The sequence below is a fragment of the Oryctolagus cuniculus genome, chromosome 5, assembly GCF_051225735.1.
Source record: "Oryctolagus cuniculus isolate XC-2025 breed Fujian yellow rabbit chromosome 5, ASM5122573v1, whole genome shotgun sequence".
NCBI classification, from domain to species: Eukaryota; Metazoa; Chordata; class Mammalia; order Lagomorpha; family Leporidae; genus Oryctolagus; species Oryctolagus cuniculus.
The window spans coordinates 163,764,206-163,770,205 of record NC_142871.1 but is presented as its reverse complement, the minus strand read 5'-3'; the positions used below and the strand labels follow the sequence as shown (position 1 = coordinate 163,770,205).

General features: G+C 50.7%; 1 long non-coding RNA gene across 2 annotated transcripts in view; it reads right to left on the bottom strand.

Annotated features, from left to right (window-relative positions):
• Window positions 1-1,819: 1,819 nt before the first annotated feature.
• The window catches only part of LOC138849838 (uncharacterized), a 64,247-nt gene continuing 60,066 nt past the window's right edge, over window positions 1,820-6,000 (bottom strand). Inside the window, exons 3-4 of one of the 2 annotated variants that reach the window (XR_016234820.1) lie at window positions 2,779-2,814; window positions 1,820-2,069 (exon numbers count right to left, since the gene is read on the bottom strand). This is a non-coding gene — a long non-coding RNA (uncharacterized LOC138849838). The remainder of the gene's footprint in view (window positions 2,070-2,778; window positions 2,815-6,000) is intronic. The other variant, XR_016234821.1, reaches the window with a different exon arrangement.

The window sequence follows — 6,000 nt, the reverse complement described above, 5'->3', positions numbered from 1 at the left end:
CACCACATCTTCTCCAGTTGCTGGGAAGCTAGAGAAGTCTTCTGAGACACTGAACCCATCGTGCTTACTCCTGCCCGTTGCTGTCTCGGCCAAGTTCAAGCTCCCAGCTTGAATTTCAGAAGTCCAGGCAGCCTGGTACCAGCTGGCTGGTGCTGCCACCTACGCTTCTCCCTGCTCCAGGTCCACGTAAGTTCTCTGCCCCCGAGCAGCACCAGTGCTTCCACACCTTCGCTGCTCCACCCTCCTTCCTCCCCACCCTCTGACCCCCTCCCTCCAAAGCCTTCGGAAGGCAACGGTTGTCTTCCCACGGCTGTCTGGAACTAACTCTACAATAGCAGTGTCCACAGGTTCACGTTCCACAGTCTCAGCTACCTGCAGTCAACCATGGTCCCAAAATGGTAAAGAAAATAGAGAGTTTGAGATCCTGTGGAATGCTCCGCCCGCCCAGGACAGTCATTCTCCCTCTGTCCAGCATACACATGCTGTCTACACCACCTGTTAATCCCTTAACAGCCATCTCAGTTATCAGAGTAACTGTCACTGTGCCACAGTGCTTACATTCAAGTAGCCCATGTTTTACTTAGTAATGGCCCCCATGTGCAAGAGGGGTGATGCTGGCAATTCGGGTATGCCCCCAGAGAAGCTATAAATGCTTCCCTTACGTGTCATCTCACATCGTCAGTACTGTGTGAGAGAGACTAGAGTCACCTGACTTAATGACACCATGCAACTCTTCTACGTTGTGATTAGTTGTCGCAGTCAGTTTCTTACTGTGCCTAGTTTGTCAATTAAACTTTATCACTGGTATGTATGCATGGGGATAAACATACACGTATAAGGTTTGACACTACCCATGATATCCTGAGGATAAGGAAAGTCTAACGTGTAACACTAACGCCACTACACAGTGAGGTTTCCTTTGAGTTTGTGTGTCCTCCACTACGCTGAATTCTCTGGAGCAGAAACTCCACTTTATGTAGGTAGCCCAACTTCTTCACACAGGACCTGCCAGCTGGCATTTATTATAAAAATATATACCAGCTTCCCTGTGGCTGGGAAGGTCTCGCTCTCTTTCTCTTTCTCTCCTTCACTCTCTCACTTTGTTTTTCAAATAAAATAAATAAGTCTTGGGGCAGTGTTATGGTACAACAGGTTAAGCCACGGCCTGCAATGCCAGCAGCTCATATGGGTGCTGGTTCATGTCCCGCCTGCTCCACTTCTGACCCAGCTCCCTGATAATGCACCTGGAAAGCAGCAGAAGTTGGCCCAAATGCTTGAATCCCTGCTACCCACATGGGAGACCCAGAAGTTGTTCCTGGCTCCTAGCTTCAACCTGGCCCAGCCTGGCCCAGCCTGGCTATTGCAGCCATTAGGGGAGTGAGCCAGCTGATGAAAGATCTCTCTCTCTCTCTCTCTCTCTCTCTCTCTCTCCTCCTAACTCTGTCTTTCAAATAAATAAATAAATCTTTAAAAAATATTTGGGTCATCCTTTAAATAAATAAATAGATTTTTAAACAAGGATTTTGGTTAAGTAAGTGAAGGAATTATGTGTCACATTCATTCCCATCTTTTTCCTCCCCTCATATCCTCTTTTCCTCTTCAAAGATCTTAAATGTTTGGCTTATATATTTAAGGAGCTTTAAGTTAATAATAATAACAGCTAGCTTTTGTAGAACGCTGACCGTGTTAGATACATTTTATGCATTTTACTCTTAAGGCATTTAATCTTCACACAATTTCTACAACTTGATAAAGTTATCTTTGGCATGTATATTTTCATTTTTTAAAATATTTTTATTTATTTATTTGAGAGGTAGAGTTACAGATAGTGAGAGGGAGAGACAGAGAGAGAGGTCATCCAACCACTGGTTCACTCCCCAAATGGCCGCAACAGCCGGAGCTGGGCAGATCCAAAGTCAGGAGCCAGGAGCTTCTTCTGGGTCTCCCACACAGGTGCAGGAGCCCAAGTGCGTGGGTCATCATCTACTGCTTACCCAGGCCATAGTAGAGAGCTGGGTTGGAAGAGGAGCAGCCTGGACTAGAACCGGCGCCCATATGGGATGCTGGTGCTGCAGGCGGAGAATTAACATATTATACCACAGCACAGGCCCCTATTTCCATTTTAAATTGAAGAAAACCACAGCACAGTACAGTCAAGTCACTTGGCCAAAGCCACAGTGAGGAAGTGTTTGTGCCTGGATCTAAACCCAGGAAGCGGATGAGTCTCGGGTGGAGCCCAGTGACAAATGATCACAGCTCTGTTGTGTTCTCCCTTTCACTCCTCAGCCTCACCCAACTGCCCGGGGCCCTCCACCACGTTCTGCGGAGTGGACTCATCAGAGCTGAGCCCTGCCCTGCTGTTTCTTCACATGCGGCTCACAGCCTCCACACGGGTCCCTGGAAAGGTCCAGGCTGACACGGGGACAGGCTAAAGCCATCAGCTGCCTGTTACCACAGTGAAATACCTGAAGCAACGAACCTCACAAAGAGAAAGATGTGGTCAGCTCATAGTTTGGGAGGGTCAAGGCCAAAGTGGGGCAGTCCCATTGATTTGGCCTCTGATAAGGGTGACAGATGGCAACAGCACAGCTTGTATGGGAGAAGGGTCATGTGTGAAGGGGGAGGTGGACAGAGGAGACTTTAATAACCAGCCTCCGAGGACACAGGAGCTCACAGGAGAACTGCCTGGAGGGCACACCCCCAGTGACCTAAGGACCTCCCCAGACCCCCCCCAGGCTCCACCTCCTAAAAGGTCCCGTCACCTGCCAATAACATTACCGACAGGATGGCCAATGTGTGAGACTGCAGGTGCATCTGGAAGGCAAGACACCAAAACTTCACCAGTTAGGTTATGGTGATTCTAGGTGAGCTTTTCATGCTTTGGTCATTTAAACCTGCTGTTACAATTCTATTTCTCGGTTGTTGTTTTTTTATACAGAGCAGGTATTTTATTTTTAAGATTTATTTATTTATTTGAAGGGCAGCACTACAGAGAGAGAGAGAGAGAGATCTTCCATTCACTGGTTCATTCCCCAAATGGCTGCAATGGCCTGAGCTGGGCCACTCCAAAGCCAAGAGCCAGGAGCTTCACCAGGGTCTCCCATGGGGGTGCGTGAGCCCAAGCACTTAAGCCATCTTCCACTGCCTTCCAAGGCACACTAGCAGGAAGCTGGATTGGAAATGGGGTAGCTGGGACTTGAACCAGAACTCTTATCTGAGCCCCATCGCAGGCCCCCAGTGTTAACCATTATTAGCACACATAGGGACATGGCCGGAAAGCTTGAACAAAGCAAATCTTTGTCAAGGTGCTGGGAGTTTGTGCAGTGGCCTTTGCATCTCCAGCCCAGAACCAAGCAGTGCTGCAGGCTGTCCAGCTCACTGGTTCAGGAGGGCTGGAAACATGCAGCAAAGTTTATCACCAGCGTTACGTCCTTGTAGAACGCTTCGGGCAGCAGGCAGGTCTTCAGCACAGGACTTTAACATCCATCCGACAAAATGATGAAGTGCACACTGGTGGTTCGACGTGTCAAGAACAATCAATAAACAATGACAGAGGGTCTTTTCCACGCTCGCCATAAACACTGCTGCAGCCTCTCGCCTTCTTCCTGGACAGCCTCCATCTGGAGCGAGCTTCCCCAGATGCAGCGGGCCACCTCCTAAGTGTCCCCAGATGGAGCAGGCCACCTCCTCAATGGGTATTTCTGCGTGGTAACTGGTGGGGCTTCCAGTTTGAGGGCCCTGGGTTCTACTGGCTCCTTACCTGATTCGGGAGCCAACTTTCAGTGAGAATTTTTTTTAAAGGATTTATTTATTTATTTAAGAGGCAGAGTTACAGAGAGAGGGGGAGACAGAGAGAGGTCTTCCATTCACTGGTTCACTCCCCAAGTGGCCACAACAGCCACAGTGGGGCTGATCCAAAGCCAGGAGCCAGGAGCCTCTTCCAGGTCTCCCAAGTGGGTGCAGGGACCCAAGCACTTGGGCCATCTTCCCCTGCTTTCCCAGGCACATTAGCAGGGAGCTGGATTGGAAATGGAGCAGCCAAGACTCGAACTGGTGCCCATATGGAATGCCGGGGCCACAGGCAGAAGCTTCATGCACTACGCCCCAGCGCCGGCCCCTTATTTTTTCTTTAACATGCTATCGTGGCAGCCGTTGGCTTGGTCAAGCTGACTAGGGGGAGTTGGGGGCTGGAGTATGGGGGAGATCTGGATGACACGGCTGTGTGTGTGCAAGTGGCAGTGAAGAAGGTGGGGGAAGGCTCTGACTCGCCAGTTGTGAACAGTGAACGGGCACTCCCTCTCGGGTGTGTTCTGGGAAGTAACTGTAAAGGATGGAATTCAGTTTTGGATGCTGAGCTGGAGCTTGGCTGAATCCTGTGCTGTACCAAGATGTGAACGGCTTTACCCGCTGTGCCAGGACATGCCTGATGCATGGCAGGTGCTGCGTCCGCGTTTGCTGAATGACTCACCACAGGCCTGGTCCCAGCACGCCTTCTGAACCTAAGTGTGCACACTAACCCGTGAGCATCCTATCAAGGGATGAGCCGGCTATCACCCCTCTCCTGTGGCCTTCCCTGCTGTCTTCATCCACTCAGGGTGCTGTAACAAAAGTGCCTGACACTGAGTGGCTTAGAAACAACAGACATTAATTTCTCACAGTTCTGGAGAACGAGAAGGCCAAGACCGGGGCCCTGGCAGACAGCTGAGGGCTGCTTCCTGGTTTATAGACACCGCCTTCTCATTCCCCGCCCCCCCCCCCCCCGGCAGAAGCAGCAGAAGAGGGGTCTCTGTTGAAAAGGCACTAATCTGGGGCTCACATCGTGGTGTAGCGGGCAAAACGGCCACCTTTATCACCAGCATCCCAGATGGGCGGAGGCTGGTGTTCGGGCTGCTTCACTTCCAATCCAGCTCTCTGCTATTGGCCTAGGAAAAGCAGTGGAAGATGGTCCAAGTGCTTAGGCCCCTGCCATCAGCCTTAGAGACTAAGATGAAGCTCCTGGCTCCTGGCTTTGGCCTGGCCCAGCCCTGGTCATTGTGGTCATTTAGGGAGTAGATGGAAGATTTCCCTGTGTCTCTGTCTCTCCCCCTCTGTCACTCTTTCAAAATAAATAAATCTTTGAAAATAAATAAAAGGGGCTGGCGCCGTGGCTCACTAGGCTAATCCTCTGCCTTGCAGCGCTGGCACACCGGGTTCTAGTCCCGATCAGGGCGCCGGATTCTGTCCCGGTTGCCCCTCTTCCAGGCCAGCTCTCTGCTGTGGCCCGGGAGTACAGTGGAGGATGGCCCAAGTCGTTGGGCCCTGCACCCCATGGGAGACCAGGAGAAGCACCTGGCTCCTGCTATCGGATCAGCGCGGTGCGCTGGCCACAGTGCACCAGCCGTGACGGCCATTGGAGGGTGAACCAACGGCAAAGGAAGACTTTTCTCTCTGTTTCTCTCTCTCTCACTGTCCACTCTGCCTGTCAAAAAATTAAAAAAAAGAAAAAAAGAAAATAAATAAAAGGGTACTAATCTCATGCATGAAGATTCCACCCTCATAACCCAATCAATTCCCAAATTCCCCACCTCTCAACAGCACCACCACCTTGGGGTAGGATTTCAACACCGGGATTTTAGGGGGCCCCAAACATGGGGTCCATCACCCCTGCCCTTCCCACCTCTCCCCTACATCCGCATTCCAGAAGCCACTCTGTGCCTACAGAAGTTATCTCTCTTGGAGTTTCCAATGTCCACCCTTATACTTTCTATAGTAGACTCTTTTTTTTTTTTTTTTTTTTTTGATAAGCAGAGTTAATGAGTGAGAGAGACAGAAAGAGAGTTATAGACAGTGAGAGAGAGAGAGAAAGGTCTTCCTTCCGTTGGTTCACTCCCTTAATGGCCGCCATGGCCAGCACTGCGCTGATCCAAAGCCAGGAGCCAGGTGCTTCCTCCTGGTCTCCCATGTGGGTGCAGGGACCAAGCACTTGGGCCATCCTCCACTGCACTCCCGGGCCACAGCAGA